A 20,956-nucleotide genomic window follows, 5' to 3' on the forward strand; every position below is an offset into this window, starting at 1 on the left:
TTCCTTCTTCGTCATCATTTATTTTGGTCCTTTCTTTGTAAGGGTCAGTAACTCATACCTTTCCCCTGTTTTGCAGTCTACAGTGGCTTCAGTTTTATCATCATTTGATTTCAGTGTTAGCAGCCACATTGCCCTGAGTTTGTAGAGTAGCAAATGTTAATACTGCTTTGTTTTGATCCCATTTGATAGGTGGCAAGTAATTTTTGAAATTTCAATATCCCAATTTTCCTTGAGTTACTTACGACTCATAACAAAGCAAAGGGTGATTTCAGGAAGTTTCTCTGATACAGGCAAATAAACCATACCTCATTAATCTATATTTCCATAAAGGAAAAAGAGGAGTAGATGTGTGCTTCTAAGTGGTAAAGGTAAATCGAAATAGAAATTTGTAACCTTTTGAATAGAAATACGGTAACATTAGCACAGTAATATAATTGGCTTTTAAATCTCTTCCCCTACCTTCCACCTCCAATGGACAGCAAATACCCTGAGGAATCGCAGGGTGTGTGATTTTCCCAGTTTGTTGCATTATTTCTAAGTGACTAATACATAATAGATCTCCATGGTTATGTGTTGAATGAATTTGTTGATGATTGTGATCTATGTATTTACATTTTATAATTATAGCCTACAAAGGCAAAAATTAAATATATTTTGAATGCTAGTAATGAATAGTTAGATTCATTTAGAATCTAAATATTGAATATATTTTGAATGCTAATAATGAATAGTTAGATTCATTTAGAATCTAAATATTAGAATGTTTAATAGATGTGGTCTGCATAACAATGAACCACGGAGCAGGGAGGAGCCGTCCACTGTCGTCTCCTCTAGCCTTCCTCTCTCCCTGCCAGGCTGTTCCTCAGCCAAGGAAGGTTTGACATTTTTTACTTCATTATAAGAAATATTGTTATGCATCATATATCCTACTCTGTAGTTTATATTAAAACTCCAAGATCACTTACCAAATCTGTTTTTTATATGTAAAGGGAAACTTTTCTAATTTAGAAATGCTTTTCTCTCTGAGGGTCTGGTTCTAGAAATTTAAAGCCAGGCTTTTATAAGACCATTGTGCTGAAATAGTTTTTAAGACCAGATTTTAAAACCAAAAAGCTCTACGCCAGTTCTTTCTTTCTCTGTATGTCCTGTGAACCCAGTTCTACTTAAGGCAAAGACTGTTTCTGGCTCAGGTTGGTGAGGACCATAAGCAAAACCCAAAGAAAAAAAGCATATTAATATATTTCAAAATATTCTCTCACTTCATACACTTAATGAAGCAAAAACAGTCAAGAAAAGTCATGGTGGTATGGAAATAAGGGAAGTTTTCATTGTGTAGTCAAATCTTAGATAAGGTCTTTGCATGTGTGTTTTTCATTATAAAAATGAAATGGTAAAAGCTAAATAAAGTGACATTCCAAGTGGCGTTCTCCTGTTTTTTGTTCACACTTTAATGGACTAGTCTTTGTACTTGAGGATCTGAAGTGAGCCTCATGATCTAAATTAATGGTTATATCTTTATTTATTTTTTTCTTTGCTTGTGGGAGGGTCATATCTTTCCATACAGTTAATTCATCCAACACTTTTATATGATTTAGGAGAAAATCCACATCTTTGGCCGGGCACGTGCAGCCATGGCTTTGGTACAGAGATGTTGAGTGGATGCCCTCTTCACCCTGCTCTGCAGGGCCCCACTAAGGGCAACTGGCATGATTTTTTTCCTTATGACTGAAGTCAAGACACATAGAAATATTTTCCTCAGGTATAATCCAGTGAACTAATAAAGCAAAATTCATTCAGCATAAATATCATCTGTTGCAATTTGCATGTTCTTTTGAGATTGGGTTTGGATGAAACTTCCATTTCCTTTAACATATGCATGAGAGTGAACATTTAGTAGAAAAGTTCTCAATATTTCAGCAAAATAAGCATAATCTAGTAAAAAAGAAAAAAAAACAGAAGAAATATTAGTTTATATTTATTCATGCTCCAGGAATTACTAGGGAACTTGGCAAAAACATTAGTCATACTCAGCTGAGAATCTTTAAAAATTATGAGCTTATCACTGAATCAAGATATTTGGATCACCTAGCCTCTGAACTTGGTAGCTAAACCAAATTTGAAGTATGTTTACAATATTGTAGATTTGGAAGTGTTGTGTAACAATTCCTCCCAGTTTCTAATTTCATATGATCTCATAACCCTGTACTCTGACCTCAGTCTGTTAATTGGCCAAGTCTTTTAGCTCAGGCAATTTACCATAGAGTGTACACTGGCTCATATCTAAGGTTTTGTGATCATTTTATGTCATAGAAAAAGTGTTTGTTTGATCCAATTTATTCATTTTTACTGCTAGAAGCCAGGGAGAGCAAAGTCCTTGTCCCTCAAATCATTTTTTACTAAATAACCGTCTGTTGGTTAAATAACATTTAATATAAAGAAGGACTAGGAGTATGAAATCTTTCCCCTCAGGCAAAAGTAAGTTCTCCACACATCACTGTTCATATGGAATGATGTCTAGCAGAATACATAGGCATGTTCCAGGTTAGTGGTTTCTGACGGTCCTCAGAGGGGTCCGAGGGGAGTTTGCCAAATGTGCATTAAGGGCCACTGAAAATTTAAATATGTATGATATATTTAAAGGCAAATTCTGAAACATGTAGATCAAAATCTCAGAGAATAGAGCTGGGAAATTGTATTTTGGGTGTAATTCCTAGATAATTCTAGAGCCCATCTTCAGGAATTGGAGAAAGTATTGCTGAAAGACAGAGGGTGGCTTTCTCACTCCCTAACTCCAGTTTCGATCAGAACAGATTCATTTCTCTCTAAATCTAGTGACTTATTAAAAAATTACTAAAAAATGTCTCAGGACAAAGAAAACAAAAAAAATTATTCTAAGGTCATTGCATTTAAAAATAAAATTTGTGTATGCTGTAAAGTAAGTATTATAATGAGAAATAGTTTGGGAGAAAACTTTACCCTGAGTCAATGTAAAAGACATGAAATTTCCTGGCTTATTTCACTGACATAATACCCTCTAGATCCATTCATGTAGTTGCAAATGGCAAGATTTCTTTCTTTTCTATGGCTGAATAATACACCATTGTGTGTACCATATCTTCTTTATCCCTTCATCTATTGATGGATGCTTCAGTTGCTTCCATATCTTAGCTATTGTAAATAATGTGGCAATAAATATAGGGGTGCATATATCTTTTCAAATCAGAGATTTTTTCTTTTTTTCTTTCTTTATTTTTCATTCAGGTATGATTGATATACACTCTTATGAAGGTTTCACATGAAAAAACAATGTGGTTACTACATTTACCCATATTACCAAGTCCCCACCCATACCCCAATGCAGTCACTGTCCATCAGTGCAGCAAGTTGTAAGAGATCCACTATGCCCCTTCTCTGTGATACACTGTTCTTCCCATGATCCCCCAAACCATGTGTACTAAACGTAATACCCCCCAGTCCCCTTCTGCCTCCCTCCCCACCCGCCCTCCCACACCCCTCCCCTTTGGTAACCACTAGTTCATTCTTGGAGTCTCTGAGTCTGCTGCCATTTTGTTCCTTCAGTTTTGCATCATTGTTATACTCCACAAATGAGGGAAATCATTTGAAATTTGTCTTTCTCTGCCTGGCTTATTTCACTGAGCATAATGTCCTCCAGCTCCATCCATGTTTTTGCAAATGGTAGGACTTGTTTCTTTCTTACGGCTGAATAGTATTCCATTGTATATATGTACTACATCTTCTTTATCCATTCATTTACAGATGGACACTTAGGTTGCTTCCATATCTTGGCTACTGTAAAAAGTGCTATGATAAACATAGGGGTGCATATGTCTTTCTGAATATTAGAAGTTGTATTCTTTGGGTATATTCCAAGGAGTGGGATTCTGGGGTCAAATGGTATTTCTATTTTTAGTTTTTTGAGGAACCTCCATATTGCTTTCCACAATGGTTGAACTAGCTTACATTCCCAGCAGAAGTGTAGGAGGGTTCCCCTTTCTCCCCATCCTCCCAGCATTTGTTGTTCTTAGTCTTTTCAATGCTGGCCGTCCTTACTGGTGTGAGGTGATACCTCATTGTGGTTTTAATTTGCATTTCCCTCATGATTAGTGATGTGGAGCATCTTTTCACGTGTCTGTTGGCCTTCTGAATTTCTTCTTTGGAGAAGTGTCTCTTCATACCCTCTGCCCATTTGTTAATTGGGTTATTTGCTTTTTTGGGTGTTGAGTCATATAAGTTCTTTATATATTTTGGATGTTAACCCCTTGTTGGATATGTCATTTACAAATATATTCTCCCATACTGTAGGATGCCTTTTTGTTTTGTTGATGATGTCCTTTGCCGTACAAAATCTTTTTAGATTGATGTAGTCCCATGAGTTCATTTTTGCTTTTGTTTCCCTTTCTGGAGAAGATGGGTTCAGGAAGAAGTCGCTCATGCTTATATTCAGGAGATGTTTGCCTATGTTGTCTTCAAAGAGTTTTATGGTTTCATGACTTACATTCAGGTCTTTGATACATTTCAAGTGTACTTTTGTGTATGGGGTTAAACAATAACTGAGTTTCATTCTCTTGCATGTATCTGTCCAGTTTAACCAACACCAGCTGTTGAAGAGGCTGTCATTTTCCCATTGTATGTCCATGGCTCCTTTATCATATATTAATTGACCATATATGGTTGGGTTTTTATCAGGGCTCTCGAGTCTGTTCCATTGGTCTATGGGCCTGTTCTTGTGCCAGTACCAAACTGTCTTGATTATTGTGGCTTTGTAGTAGAGCTTGAAGTTGGGGAGCATAATTCTCCCTGATTTATTCTTCCTTCTCAGGATTGCTTTGGCTATTCGAAGTCTTTTGTGGTTCCATATGAATTTTAGGATGATTTTCTCTAGTTTGTTGAAGAATGCTGTTGGTATTTTGATAGGAATTGCATTGAATCTATGGATTGCTTTAGGCAGGATGGCCATTTTGACAATATTAATTCTTCCTGTCCATGAGCACAGGATGTGTTTCCATTTATTGTTGTCTTCTTTAATTTCTCTCATGAGTGTCTTGTAGTTTTCAGAGTATAGGTCTTCCACTTCCTTGGTTAGGTATATTCCTAGGTATTTTATTCTTTTTGATGCAATTTTGAATGGAATTGTTTTCTTAATTTCTCTCTCTGCTAGTTCATTGCTAGTGTATAGGAATGGCACAGATTTCTGTATATTAATTTTGTGTCCAGCAACTTTGTTGAATTCAGATATTAGATCTAGTAGTTTTGGAGTCGATACTTTAGGGTTTTTTATGTATAATTTAATGTCATCTGCAAACAGGGACAGTTAAATTTCTTCCTTGCCAATCTGTGTGCCTTTTATTTCTTTGTGTTGTGTGATTGCCGTGGCAAGGACCTCCAGTACTATGTTGAATAGAAGTCGGGAGAGTGGGCATCCTTGTCTTGTTCCCAATCTTAAAGGAAAAGCTTTCAGCTTTTCACTGTTAAGTATAATGTTGGCTGTGGCTTTGTTATATATGGCCTTTATTATGTTGAGGTATTTGCTCTCTATACCCATTATTTTTAGAGTTTTTATCATGAACGGATGCTGAATTTTGTCAAATGCTTTTTCCGTATCTATGGATATGATGATATTGTTTTGGTCCTTCTTTTTGTTGATGTGCTGGATGATGTTGATGGATTTTCTAATATTGTACCATCCTTGCATCCCTGGCATAAATCCTACTTGATCGTAATGGATGATCTTTTTGATGTATTTTTGAATTCGGTTTGCTAATATTTTTTGAGTATTTTTGCATCTGTGTTCATCAGAGATATTGGTCCTTAATTATCTTTTTTTGTGGTTTCTTTGCCTGGTTTTGATATTAGAGTGATGCTAGACTCATACAATGAGTTTGACAGTATTCCCTCCTCTTCTATTTTTTGGAAAACTTTAAGGAGAACGGGTATTAGGTCTTCACTAAATGTTTGATAGAATTCAGCGGTGAAGCCATCTGGTCCAGCAGTTTTGTTCTTAGGTAGGTTTTTGATTACCAGTTCAATTTTGTTGCTTGTGATTGGTCTCTTCAGATTTTCTGTTTCTGCCTTGGTCAGCCTTGGAAGGTTGTATTTTTCTAGAAAGTTGTTCATTTCTTCTAGGTTATCCAGTTTGTTAGCATATAATTTCTCATAGTATTCTCTAATAATTCTTTGTGTCTCTGTGTTTTCTGTAGTGGTTTTTCCTTTCTCATTTCTGATTCTGTTTATGTGTGTACACTCTCTTTTTTTCTTGATAAGTCTGGCTAGGGGTTCATCTATTTTGTTTATTTTCTTGAAGAACCAGCTCTTGCTTTCATTGATTCTTTCTATTGTCTTATTCCTCTCAATTTTATTTTTTTCTGCTCTAATCTTTATTATGTCCCTACTTCTACTGACTTTGGGCCTCATTTGTTTTTCTTTTTCTAGTTTCATTAATTGTAAAATTAGACTGCTTATATGGGATTGTTCTTTCCTGAGGTAGGCCTGTATTGCAATATACTTTCCTCTTAGCACAGCCTTCGCTGTGTCCCACAGATTTTTGCGGTGTTGAATTATTGTTGTCATTTGTCTCCATATATTGCTTGATCTCTGTTTTTATTTGGTCATTGATCCATTGGTTATTTAGGAGCATGTTGTGATGCCTCTATGTGTTTGTGGGATTTTTCATTTTATTTGCATAATTTATTTCTAGTTTCATGCCTTTGTGGTCTGAGAAACTGGTTGGTACAATTTCAAACTTTTTGAATTTAGTGAGGCTCTTTTTGTGGCCTAGTGTATGATCTATTATTGAAAATGTTCCATGTTCACTTGAGAAGAATGCATATTCTGTTGCTTTTGGGTGTAGAGTTCTGTAGATGTCTGTTAGGTCCATCTGTTCTATTGTGTTGTTCAGGGCCTCTGTCTCCTTACTTATCTTCTGTCTGGTTGATCTGTCCTTCAGAATGAATGGAGTGTTGAAGTCTTCTAGAATGAATGCATTGCATTCTATTTCCCCTTTTAATTCTGTTAGTATTTTTTTCACATATGTGGGTGCTTCTGTGTTGGGAGCATAGATATTTATAATGGTAATATCTTCTTGTTGGATTGACCCCTTTATCATTATGTAATGTCCTTCTTTGTCTCTTGTTACTTTCTGTGTTTTGATGTCTATTTTGTCTGATAAAAGTACTGCAACTTCTGCTTTTTTCTCTTTGTTAGTTGCATTAAATATCTTTTTCCTTCCATTCACTTTTAGTCTGTGTATGTCTTTGGGTTTGAAATGAGTCTCTTGTAGGCAGCATATAGACATGTCTTGTTTTTTTATCCATTCAGTGACTGTACATCTTTTGATTGGGCACACAGTCCATTTACATTTAGGGTGATTATCAATACGTATGTACTTACTGCCATTGCAGGCTTTAGATTCGTGGTTACCAAAGGTTCAAGGTTAATTTTCTTACTATCTAAGAGTCTAACTTAACTCACTTAATATGCTGTTAGAAACACAATCTGAAGGTTCTTTTCTTTTTCTCCTCCTTTTCATTCCTCCTCCATTCTTTATATATTAGGTATCATATTCTGTATCTTTGTCTATCCCTTGATTGACTTGGGGGATAGTTAATTTAATTTTGCATTTGCTTAGTAATTAGGTGTTCTATTTACTGTGGTTTTATTGCCTCTGTTGACAGCTACTAAACCTTAGGAACACTTCCATCTATTGCAGTCCCTCCAAAAAAATTGTAGAGATGGCTTGTGGGAGGTAAATTATCTCAGCTTTTGCCTATCTTGAAATTGTTTAATCCCTCCTTCAAATTCAAATGATAATCTTGCTGGATAAAGTAATCTTGGTTCCAGGCCCTTCTGCTTCATTGCACTGAATACATCATGCTACTCCCTCTGGCCTGTAAGGTTTCTGCTGAGAAGTCTGATGTTAGCCTGATGGGCTTTCCTTCGTATGTGATCTTATTTCTCTCTCTGGCTGCTTTTAATAGTCTGTCCTTATCCTTGATCTTTGCCAATTTCATTACTATATGTCTTGTTGTTGTCTTCCTTGCATCCCTTCTCTTGGAAGATCTGTGGATCTCCATGGCCTGAGAGACCATCTCCTTCCCCAGTTGGGGAAGTTTTCAGCAACTAGCTCCTTGAAGACACTTTATATCCCTTTCTCTCTCTCTTCTTGTTCTTGTATCTCTATAATGCTAATATTGTTCTGTTTGGATTGGTCACACAGGTCTCTCAATATTCTTTCATTCTTAGAGATCCTTTTTTCTCTCTGTGCCTCAACTTCTTTGTATGCCTCTTCTCTAGTTTCTGTTTCATTTATCGTCTCCTTCACTGTATCCCACCAGCTTTTAATACCCTCCATCATACTCTTCAATGATTGGATCTCCGACTGGATTTCATTCCTGAGTTCTTGGATATCTTTCCATACCTCCATTAGTATGTTGATTATTTTTATTTTGAACTCCCTTTCAGGAAGAGTCATAAGGTCCATTTAAATCTTTCTCTGGAGTTATATTAATTTTACTCTGGATCAGGTTCCTTTGGTGTTTCATATTTTTATATGGTGCCCTCTAGTGTCCAGAAGCTTAACTCTGGAGCTGCTCAGCCCCTGAAGCTATGTCGGGGTCGCAGGGAGTGGTTGGTGCCTAGGGGGAGGAAAGAGCTGTTTCCTGCTTTCTGGCTGCCATGCCTGTCTCCACTGCCAGAACCAGTGGGTGGAGCACAAGGTATACGCTTTTGTCCCAGAGCAGCCAGATATGGATCCCTGCTTTCCACAAGTGGCTGAAATCTCAGTCTCTCCAGGAACTCTGCCTGTATTAGCTTTGCAACCCTGTAATCACACGAGTATCATGAAAGCACCAAGAAATGTAGGTTTGTGCTCCCAGAGCAGATATCTGGAGCTAGGTATTCAGCAGTCCCAGGCCTTCCACTCCCTCCCTGCTCCATTTCTCTTCCTCCCACTGGGGTAGGGGAAGGGCTTGGGTACTGCCGGGCCACAGCTTTGGTACGTTACTCTGTTCTGTGAGGTCTGCTCTTTTCTCCAGGTGTATGCAGTCTGGCGCCATCCTCTTTCCTGTTGCTCTCTCAGGATTAGTTGCACCAACTACATTTTGTAATTTTATATGGTTTAGGAGGAAGCCTCTGTCTGTCCTCTCACGCCGCCATCTTTATTCCGAGATTTTGTTTCCTTTGGGTAAATTTCTAGAAGTGAAATTACTGGGTTGTGTGGTATTTCTATTTTTAGTTTTTTGGGAAACCTTCTATTGTTTTCCATAGTGGCTGCATCAATTTACATCCCCACCAACAATGTAGGAAGGTTCCCTTTTCTCCATATCCTCACAAGCACTTTTATTTATTGACTTTTTAATAGTGGCCATTTTGACTGGCATGAGTTGATACATAATTGTTGTTTTGCTTTGCATTTCCCTGTTGACTAGTGATATGGAACATCTTTTCATATGCCTGTTGGCCATCTGAATTTCTTCTTTGGAGAATGACTGTTCAGGTACTCTGCTCATTTTGTAATTATGTTGTTTTTTTAGTGATGAGTCACATGAGTCCTTTATATATTTTGAATATTAGCCTCTTATCATTTAAATCATTTGCAAATATATTCTCCTGTACCCCAGGTAGCCTTTGGGTTTTGTTGATGGTCGCCTTTCTGTGCAAAAGCTTTTTAGTTTGGTGTTGTCCCACTTGATTATTTTTGCTTTTGTTTCCCTTGCCTGAGGAGATGTATCCAGAAAAAAATTACACATGCTTATGATTTCACTTACATGTGAAATCTAAGAACAAAACTAAACTAAACAAATAAAAACAAAACAGGAATAGACTTGTAGACACTGAGAAGTGTTTGGTGGTTACCATGGTGGAGGGGTTTTGGAGGGTGGGTATAATAGATGAAGAGGATAAAGAGGCACAAAACCTCAGTCATGATATAAATTAGTCAAGGGGATAAAAGTACAGTATAGAGAATATAGTCAGTAATTCTATAACATCTTTCTGTGTTGACAGTAAGTATGCTAGTTGGGGTTAGCATTTAATAATGTAGATGACTGTTGAATCATTGTGTTGTATACTTGAAACCAATATAACATATATCAACAAACAAAAGTCACATAAATATGCAAACATAAAAAACAAATAAAAGACATGAAATTTCAAAGCATCCTGTACATTGACTCATTCACTGTAGAATACCCATCTTTTTTCTAATATCTTTTTGCATACATGTTCTTTTCCGTAACTCTTATCAAAATGACCCCTGTCTTTCTGTTGAAGCAAAACCAAATGTACTTATTTCATGCTTATCTGGAAACGATAGATATTTTTAAATTATTTTGGGCTTTAGGGTTTGCTTACAGACTGTTGATAAATGATTTGAATATGAACTACCTCTTTCAAAATGCTGATTAGACAGAACACAATCTCTTATGCATGTTGCATATTTGAAGGTACTTTTCCTTTTTCTTTCATAACACTGATCATTGTCTTTCAGGTGGAAATGAGTTATAGTCCCCATTATTGCAAATTCCCCTACATTGCTATCTATGCATTTGTACAGGCTTGACATCATTATAAACTAAAAGCCACATAAATAATGCAAACTGTGTGACATAACAGTGCATATTCATAATGTGTCTAAGTGCTGGGTATAAATCTAGATAAATGCTTCAGTGAAACAAAATATTTTAATCTTTTCTGCTCTGTAGCAATTTTCGAAGCTTTAATCTCTTAGACATTAAAGAACAGAATTATTGCTTTCTTAGAGCCTTCTCTGTTGAGAGATAAACCAATATTTTATAAGGCAATGTAGATGCCTTACCACTCTCCCAACATAACTTGTAAAAGATCCAGTTTTGTAAATCTAGAATTATGGTTAAATATTAGTCTTCAAAAAATTTTTTCCTGAAATAAAAGTACAAACAGTCAAAATCTAAATTAACTGTAGTAATTTTCCCTTAACTATTTTAATACTCATGAAAAGTGGCATTTCTTGCAGTGTTTCTATAGGACTGTATATTGTTTTTATACTTTGTTTTATTTGTTTATGTTTTATTGCTCTAATCTTTATTATTTCCTTCCTTCTGTTAACTTTGAGCTTAGTTGATCTCTTTTGTTTTCCCAAGTTCCTTGAGGTATAAAGTTACTGTTTGAGATCTTCCTCTTGTTCATAGTGTAGGTGTTTATAGCTATAACTTTCTTCTTAGAGTAGCTTTTAGTGTATCCCATAAATTTTGCTATGTTGTATTTCCACTTACCTTTGTCTCAAGATATTTTTTGATTTCCCTTTTGATTTCTTCTGTGATCATTGTTTTTTAAGGAATGTGTTTTTAATTTCCACATATTTTGTGAATTTATCAACTTTCCTCTTTTATTGATATCTAGTTTCATACCTCTGTGTCAGAAAAGATACATGATGTCATTCCAATCTTGAATTTCTTGACTGTTTTGTGGTATAACCTATGATCTATCCTGGAGAATGTTTCATGTATACTTGAGAAGAATGTGTATTCATTCTGCTGCTGTTGGGTGGAAGGCTCTGCCTTTGTCTATTATGTCCATTTGGTCTACAGTGTTCAAATCTGCTGTTTGATTATTGATTTTCTGCCTGGGTGATCTACCCATTGTCAGGAATGGAGTATTGCAATCCCTCTTTTATTACTTATTATAATTACTACTAATAATAATGCTATCATTGTACATCTGTATGGCCCCTCCTCTGTGGACGCTGTCAAGAAGAAACCATTCCCTGCTCTTCTGTTTCTGGTGGCAGCTGGCATTCCTTGGGTTGTGGCCTCATCACTCCACTCTCTGCCTCCATGGTCACATTGCTGCTTCCTCTTCTCTTTGTGCAAAATCTCACTCTGCCTTACTCTCATTCTTTTTTTTTAAATAAAGTATCATTGATATACAATCTCATGAAGGTTTCACATGAACAGCATTGTGGTTTCAACAGTCACCTAAATTATGAATTCTCATCTCCCCACCCAGTCCTGCCCATTGCAGTCACTGTCTATCAGCATAGTAAGATGCTATAGAGTTATCAATTGTCTTCTCTATATTGTGATTGCTGATCATAATTCCCCTTAGTTTCCTTCTCCCACACTCCCCATCCCCTTACCTTTGGTAACCACTAGTCCCTTGGGGTCTGTAAGTCTGCTGCTGTTTTGTTCGTTCAGTTTTACTTTGTTGTTATACTCCACAAATGAGGGAAATCATTTGGTACTTGTCTTTCTCCACCTGATTTATTTCACTGAGCATAATACCCTCTAGCTTCTTCCATGTGTGGCAAATGGTAGGATTTGTTTTCTTCTTATGGCTGAGTAATATTTCATTGTGTATATGTATCACATCTTCCTCATCCATTCATTTACTGATGGACACTTAGGGTGCTTTCATTTCTTGGCTATTGTAAATAGTGTTGTAGTAAACATAGGGGTGCATATGTCTTTTTGAATCAGGGATCTTTTTTTCTTCAGGTAAATTCCTAGGAGTGAAATTCCCATGTCAAACGGTATATCTATTTTTATTTTTTTGAGGAATCTCCATATTGCTTTCCACAATGGTTAACTTATTTATGTTCCCACCAGCAGTGTAGGAGGGTTTCCCTTTCTCCACATCCTCACCAGCATTTGTTATTTCTTGTCTTTTGGATGTTGGCCATCCTAACTGGTGTGAGGTGATATCTCATTGTGGTTTTAATTTGCATTTCCCTGATAAATAGCAATGTGGAGCATCTTCTCATGTGCGTACATGAATTTCTTGTTGGCCATTTGAATTTCTTCTTTGGAGAAGTGTCTATTCAGCTCCTCTGCCTATTTTTTAATTGGGTTATTTGTGTTTTGGGTGTTGAGGCGTGTGCACTCTTTACATATTTTAGATGTTAACCCCTTATCAGATAAGTAGTTTATGAATATATTCTACCATATTGTAAGATGCCTTTTTATTCTTGTGATGGTGTCCTTTGCTGTACAGAATCTTTTTAGTTTGATGTGGTCCCATTTGTTCACTTTTGCTTTTGTTTCCCTTGCCTGAAGAGATGTGTTCAGAAAAAAGGTGCTCACGTTTATATTCAAGAGATTTTTGCCTATGTTTCCTTCTTTGAGTTTTATGGTTTCATGACTTACATTCAGTTGCTTGATCCATTTTGAGTTTACTTCTGTGTATGGAGTTAGACAGTAATCCAGTTTCCTTCTCTTGCATGTAGCTGTCCAGTATTCCCAACACCAGTTGTTGAAGAGGCTGTCATTCCCCATTGTGTGTCCATGGCTCCTTTATCATATATTAATTGGCCATGTATGTGTGGGTTTATCTCTGGGTCCTCTGTCCTGTTCCCCTTGTCTCTAGGTCTGTTCTTGTACCACATTGTTTTGATTACTCTTTCCTCTGCTTTACTCTCATAAAGACACTTGGTTGCATTCAGGGTCCATCCAGATATTCTGGGATGATACTCTCATCTCAAGATTGTCAGTTTAATCACATCTGCATAGGTAGTGGGTTTCACAAGTTCCCAGGGGCCTGATATCATTGTGGGTCATAATTTAGCCTACTATAATAAACAGGTTCTGAAATTATGTAATGCTGGGTTTAACCCCATATCCAGTATTCATTAACTATGTAGATTTAGGTGATAGTGTGAACACCCTTATTTCAGTTTCTTCATCTGAAGAAATGTTCATAAGAGTATGTATTTTGCATGGTTATTGTCAGTCATGAGTAATAAAATGCACACAAAACAAGGATCAAAGGACATGTCCTATAATGCAATGTTATTTTAGTCCTTACATTGTGATATAAGATTGAAAGGATATATTGGATCAAATTCCAGAGAGCCTGAAATAATGTACTAAGGAGTTTGATATTGGTGCAGGGTTGGGGGTGGCTGGGGTATATGGGTTCCCTTCAAGTTATGCGAATGATCAGAAAATAATAGAAATGCATTAAAAATTAATCTGGTATTTGCATGTAGAAAAAGATTTAGAAAGAGAGCAAGCTGGAAGTAAAAAATTAGTTGAAGTCATATAGAAGGTTTTATTTATTTGAGCTCAAGAAATATTTCTAGAAAGGAAGAGATGGTATATCTGGAAAGTAAAGACCTTACTATAAGCTCCAAGACAAAAGTGGTAGTATCATTATTTTGACCACTTATGATGAATTATTGCCTCTCTAGAGTACTAAAAAAGAATTTTCTGCTCTGTTTGTAACATAAACTCAGCCCCAACACATGGTGAATTACTGTCAAGCACAATGGGAAGATATGGGTCTCTAAAAAGGAACAGAGAAATTTACAGAAAATAAAGGGTGCTATTTAGAGAAGATGAAAACAAGTTATCACTCTAGGGGAAGAAGTAAAGTAACTTTTGTTTCTAAGGTTGACATCATATATTTGATGGCAGTAGAAGACACTGTGAAAAATGTAATTAAAAATTGTGCTAAATGTGTCTAGAAAATAACATTACAGGACCCCCCATCCCCACCAATGCAATGTCACTGTATTAAAGTTTAAGGGTACTGATGCTTCATATCAGAATTAAGTCAGATGAGAACCTTGACTAATAGCTGCTAGGGATAGTGGGAAACATGTTTGCTATAATCAAAATGCCAGGAAGGAGATGGTAGTAAGTTTTAGAATGTCAGGTAATCTATATCTGCAAGTCAGTATAGAAAGCGAGAACTTCTTTTATGTTGTTAGGCTTATAATTTATTTCAGTAGTATACTTTATGGCTAGCCCTACTTTCCAGATATTTAGCATTAATTCCATTCTTTGAGTTGTCTGCATATATCCACTTAAGTTTATTTTCTTTTTCTTTCTAGCTTGTAAGTTTCACTAGAATCCATTGGCCTTAATATTTTTCCTTTCATGTCTTTCCTAAATCCCAGTATTAAGAAAAGTGCTCTGAAATGCTTCTTTTTGAGTCACTTTTATGAAGAGGCTTTCATTTAGTTTAATGCATCTCTCTGTAATCTATGTTCAGACTTCTTAGGCAATTTTATTCTAATGGAAGCATCTTTACCTGCACCTTCTTGATTTTGTTCTACTTTCAATTTGATATTTTAACCTTCATTATAAACATTAATTTAGTTTAATGTTTCAGCAAGGATTCCCAGAAAAGTGGTTTTTAAACTTCTGTCCATGTAAAAGAAATTTACTAAGTTGAATTTAAACTTTTCTGTGGATTTTGAGATACTCAAATAAAGTGAACAAAGTCTACTAGAGGCTTAGTACCAAAAATATACAGTGAGCTTTAGAGCAGAAAAGAAAGCTCTATTATTTCTTACATTTGTTTTGTATTCATTCTGTAGTCACAGAAATACAGGACAGTGCATTTTCTATATCATGTGAGGTTCTTTGCTTAAATGTGATGCTTGTGTTTTGCATATTAAAAATATATTTATTTTTGGTTTGATATGACTTTAATGCAGCTGGCCAAGTATTTCTGACATTAAGAACATGAATTATTCCTGAGAGTTTATATGACCCTCAAATTAAACCATAAACTAGGAGCAAAGGTAGTTTAATTTAGTAATCCTATCTAGCACAGACTTTTTCTCCAAAGTACTATTTACATTGATTTTACAAAGTCTATCTTTTAGAACTGCAGTCATAATGAAATTTAACATATAGTACCTTAATCTCATAGATTTTTTTCATTAAGGTTGCTATTTAGAACTAATTTTTTTTCAAGTTCCTCATGACATTACTATCTAAGAAGAGTAGCTTTGTCTTTTGTTATCAAGGGGGCAGATCAGACAAAGCAGTTTATTAAAAAGAAGCTTATTACAAAAAAGGTTTGTTTGTATTTTTGTTCTATTTTAAAGTCCAGATAACCAAAGGATGAAAGATTAAGGAATGACATAATACAAGCAGAGAATAAGTATTATCCTTTCATGCACAAATGAATATGTATCTCTCTCCATAGTTTGACTCCATAGTGTTTATTGTAAAAGTATGTGTAAAAATGCTTTACATGTATTTATTTAAACAATGTATAGTCTTGCACATACTAGATACTAACACCAGAGTGCTTAACAATTCATAGATAATATAAATGTTTGGTTACTCAAAGGATATTAGTCCAATCATATCTTTTTTTTAAATTTATTAATTTTTTATTGAAGTATAGTTAATAGATAATCTTATATTGGGTTCAAGTATACAACAGTTACCCACATTATTAAACCCTCATCCCCACTACTGCAGTTACTATCTGTCAACATAGAAAATGTCACAGAATCCATGTTGTACAACCATCCCTAAGACCAACTTACATTACAATCATATGTTTCTAAAATCATTTTTCTCTAGAATTCAGGTGATTTATCAGCAGTAAACTTTAAATAGAATAAAGAAAATTATGTTTATTTTTTATAGTTACAACCTACCTTAAATTTGCATTTCAGAGATTAATGTTTCAATAGTTAAGTGAATGCTGTTAGTAAAAGTGGGAGAAAACATTAAGTAAATTCTCATATTCAATTGGTATGTGTTCTCCAGCTTGTCCTCTTTGATTACACAGAACTAAGAGGTATTCGGGCAAAGAGAGCAGTGGCTTTTGTATAATGAAGCACCTTAGAAGTGAAAGTAATATTGAGTGTTTATTATGTGATAAGTTTTTTTTGGTTCCTTTCATACATAATCACATTAATCTGCTCGGTGCATTTTTGGGGGATGTATTACTATCCCTGTTTCACATGAGGGCAAACCAAGGTTTAAAGCTCCTAAAACAGCTTTCCTCAGAGCGCACCATTTAGTAAGCTTGAGAGCTGGAGCCCTTAAATCTGTATCTCACAGACAAAAAGTGTGTGCTCTTAAACACTGTGCTACAACTTTTTGTGAATCTCTCTTAAAAGCCATGAATTTGTGAGATTTATGATGTGATTTTATTGAACATTTACATCACAGGAGATGGAGAGACAGAAAACTGGTTCTGTATACATAATTCTGAAGAAACAGGCAGAGAAGATAGTTAAGTGTTAGTGATGACAACCTGGACAGAAAACAGCCAGCAGATGTCCAGTGGCCAAAACCACTCTTGCCTTCCTTCTTTCTTAATGTCCAAGACTCAAATTTTGTTGATATAAGTCAATCATCATAGTCTCATCTGCAATTCTGGGGATTACTTGAGTCCAGTGGTTCTCAAGCCTGTATCAGAATTACCTGAAGAGCTTGTTAAGCACAGGATCTTGGGCTCATTCCAGAATTTCTGATGAAGGAGGTCTGGGGTAGACCCTAATGTAAACTTGTTAATTTACATTTTTAACAAGCTCCCAGGTGGTGCTGGTGATGCTAGCCTGGGACCCACAGTTCGAGGACCAATTAGTTTAGTCAAGATCTGGTTCTCAAAATTAGCAGCATATTGGGCTTACCTGGAGACACTGTTAAAAGAAATGAATATCCAGGTCTTCATGCAGATAGCCCAAAATGCAAACTCAAGAGACTGTTTCTTACTCTAGTTCTCATACAGGCACAGCTCTGAAAAATGGGCTTCCAACTTTGATAGCATTTCACCTTTGTCAAGATTCTACTGTACTGAGAAATGTAGACCATCAAGAGTGTGTGTGTGTGTGTGCGTGTGTGCTGTGATCATAGGAAGTCATTAATGCCAAAGGGTAATGTAGTCACTTTGGTTTTGTGGGGTTTTTTGAGGCTATGAAATATATTACTGTGTATATTTCCCTTTTCATATTGGGTCATAGAAAGCTCAGACTTTTGAATATTTAATCTAAGAATTAAATTTGAATTTACAGAATGCATTTTGTGATTTAATTAATCCATAATATCTCAACTCTCATTTTCTTTGGTCTTATTTCATATATATATGTATTTGTGTATATGTGTGTGTGTGTCTTTTAGTTTATGATTTTATAGTATGGCATATGTATTTTTTTATTAAGATATTATTGATATACACTCTTATGAACATTTCACATGAAAACCAATGTGGTTACTACATTCACCCATATTATCAAGTCCTCACCCATACCCCATTGCAGTCACTGTCCATCAGTGTAGTAAGATGCCACAGAGACACTATTTGCCTTCTCTGTGCTACACTGTCTTCCCCATGATCCCCCACACCCCATGTGTGCCAATAATAATATCCCTCAATCTCCTTCTCCCTCCCTTACCACCTGCTCTCCCCCAACCCAACCCTTTGGTAACCATTCATCTCTTCTTGGAGTCTCTGAGTCTGCTGCTGTTCTGTTCCTTCAGTTTTGCTCTGTTGATATACTCCACAAATGAGGGAAATCATTTGGCACTTGTCTTTCTCTGCCTGGCTTATTTCACTAAGCATAATATCCTCCAGTTCCATCCATCTTGTTGAAATGGTAGGATTTGTTTCTTTCTTATGGTTGAATAGTATTCTGTTGTGTATATGTACAACCTCTTCTTTATCCATTCATCTACTGATGGACACAGGTTACTTCTACATCTTGTCTATTGTAAATAGTACTGTGATAAGCATAGGGGTGCATATGTCTTTTTCAAGCTGAAAATTTGTGTTCTTTGTGTAAATTCCTAGGAGTGGAATTCCCACATCAAATGGTATTTGTATTTTTAGTTTTTTGAGGAAAATCCATATTGCTTTCCACAATGGTTGAACTATTTTACATTCTCACCAGCAGTGTAGGAGGGTTCCCCTTTCTACACATCCTCACCAGCATTTGTTGTTGTTAGACTTTTCATTGTTGGCCATCCTAACTGGTGTGAGGTGATATCTCATTGTGGTTTTTATTTGCCTTTCTCTGATAATTTGTGATGTGGAGCATCTTTTCATGTGCCCATTGGCCATCTGAATTTCTTCTTTGAGGAATTACCTCTTCACACCTTCCACTCATTTTTTAATCAGGTTATTTGCTTTTATTTGTTGAGGCATGTGAATTCTTTATATATTTTGGATGTTAATCTCTTGTCAGTTATGTTGTTTACAAATATATTCTCCCATACTGTAGGATGACTTTTTGTTCTGTTGATGGTGTCCTTTGCTGTACAGAAGCTTTTTAGTTTGATGTAGTCCCATTTGTTCATTTTTGCTTTTGTTTCCCTTGCTCAAGGAGATGCATTCAGGAAAAAGTTGCTCATGTTTATGTCCAATAGATTTTCGCCTATGTTGTCTTAGAGTTTTATGGTTTCATGACTTACATTCGGGTCTTTGATCCATTTTGAGTTTGTTTTTCTTTATGGGGTTAGACAATAATCCAGTTTCATTCTCTTGCATGTAGCTGTACAGTTTTGCCAACACCAGCTGTTCAAGAGGCTGTCATTTACCCACTGTATGTCCATAGCTTCTTTATCATATATTAATTGACCATATATGGTTGGGTTTATATATGAGCTCTCTAGTCTGTTCCATTGGTCTATGGGTCTGTTCTTGTGCCAGTACCAAATTCTATCAATTACTGTAGCTTTGTAGTAGAACTTGAAGTTGGGGAGAGTAATCACCCCCTGGCCCCCACTTTATTCTACCTTCTCAGGGTTGCTTTGGCTTTTAAGGGTCTTTTGTGGTTCCATATGAATTTTAGAATGATTTGTTGTAATTCATTGAAAAATCCTATTGGTATTTTGATAGGAATTGCATTGAATCTGTTGACTGCTTTAGGCAGGACGGCCATTTTGACAATATTAATTCTTTCTATCCATGAGCACAGTATGTGTTTCCATTTATTGGTATCTTCTTTAATTTCTCTCATGAGTGTCTTGTAGTTTTCAGAGTATAGGTCTTTCACTTCCTTAGTTAGGTTTATTCCTAGGTATTTTATTCTTTTTGATGCAGTTTTGAATGGAGTTGTTTTCTTGATTTCTCCTACTGCTAGTTCATCGTTAGTGTATAGAAATGCAAGATATTTCTATGTACTAATTTTGTATCCTACAACTTTGCTGAATTCAGGTATTAGATCTAGTAGTTTTGAAGTGGATTCATTATGGCTTTTTATGTACAATATCATGTCATCTGCAAACAGTGACAGTTTAACTTCTTTACCAATCTGGATGCCTTTTATTTCTTTCTGTTGTCTGATTGCCAAGGTGAGGACCCCCAGAACTATGTTGAATAAAAGTGGAGAGAGTGGGCATCCTTGGCTGGTTCCTGACCTTAAAGGAAAGGCTTTCAGCTTCTCACTGTTAAGTGTGATGTTGGCTGTGGGTTGTCATATGTGGCCTTTATTATGTTGAGGTACTTGACCTCTATACCCATTTTGTTGAGAGTTTTTATCATGAATGGATGTTGAATTTTGTCAAATGCTTTTTCAGCATCTATGGAGATGATGATGTGGTTTTGCTCCTACTTTTTGTTGATGTGCTGGATGATGTTGATGAATTTTCTAATATTGTACCATCCTTGCATCCCTGGGATAAATCCTACTTGATCATGGTGAATGATCTTTTTGACATATTTTTAAATTTGTTTTGCTAATATTTTGTTGAGTATTTTTGCATCTACGTGCATCATGGATATTGGACTGGAATTTTGTTTTTTTGTGATGTCTTTGCCTGGTTTTGGTATTACAGTGATGTTGGCCTCATAGAAAGAGTTTGGAAGTAGTCCCTCTTCTTCTTTTGGAAAACTTTAAGGAGTTAGTTCACTAAATATCTGACAAAATTCAGAAGTAAAGCCATCTGCTTTGGCGTTTATTTCTCAGGTAGTTTTTTTTATTACCAATTCAGTTTCATTGCTTGTAATTGGTCTGTTCAGATGTTCTGTTTCTTCCTTGGTCAGCCTTGGAAGGTTTTATTTTTCTAGAAAGTTGTCCATTTCTTCTAGGTTATCCAGTTTGTTAGCATATAATTTATCATAGTATTCTCCAATAATTCTTTGTATTTCTGTGGGGTCCATAGTGTTTTTTCCTTTCTCTTTTCTGATTCTGTTTATGTGTGTATACTCTCTTTTTTTCTTGATATCTCTGGCAAGGGGTTTATCTACTTTGTTTATATTCTTGAAGAACCAG

General features: G+C 35.8%; 1 protein-coding gene across 1 annotated transcript in view; it reads left to right on the forward strand.

Annotated features, from left to right (window-relative positions):
* The window catches only part of MALRD1 (MAM and LDL receptor class A domain containing 1), a 694,454-nt gene that overhangs the window by 215,329 nt on the left and 458,169 nt on the right, over window positions 1–20,956 (forward strand). The window lies entirely within an intron of this gene.

This window comes from Manis pentadactyla, chromosome 3 (assembly GCF_030020395.1).
Source record: "Manis pentadactyla isolate mManPen7 chromosome 3, mManPen7.hap1, whole genome shotgun sequence".
NCBI classification, from domain to species: domain Eukaryota; kingdom Metazoa; phylum Chordata; class Mammalia; order Pholidota; family Manidae; genus Manis; species Manis pentadactyla.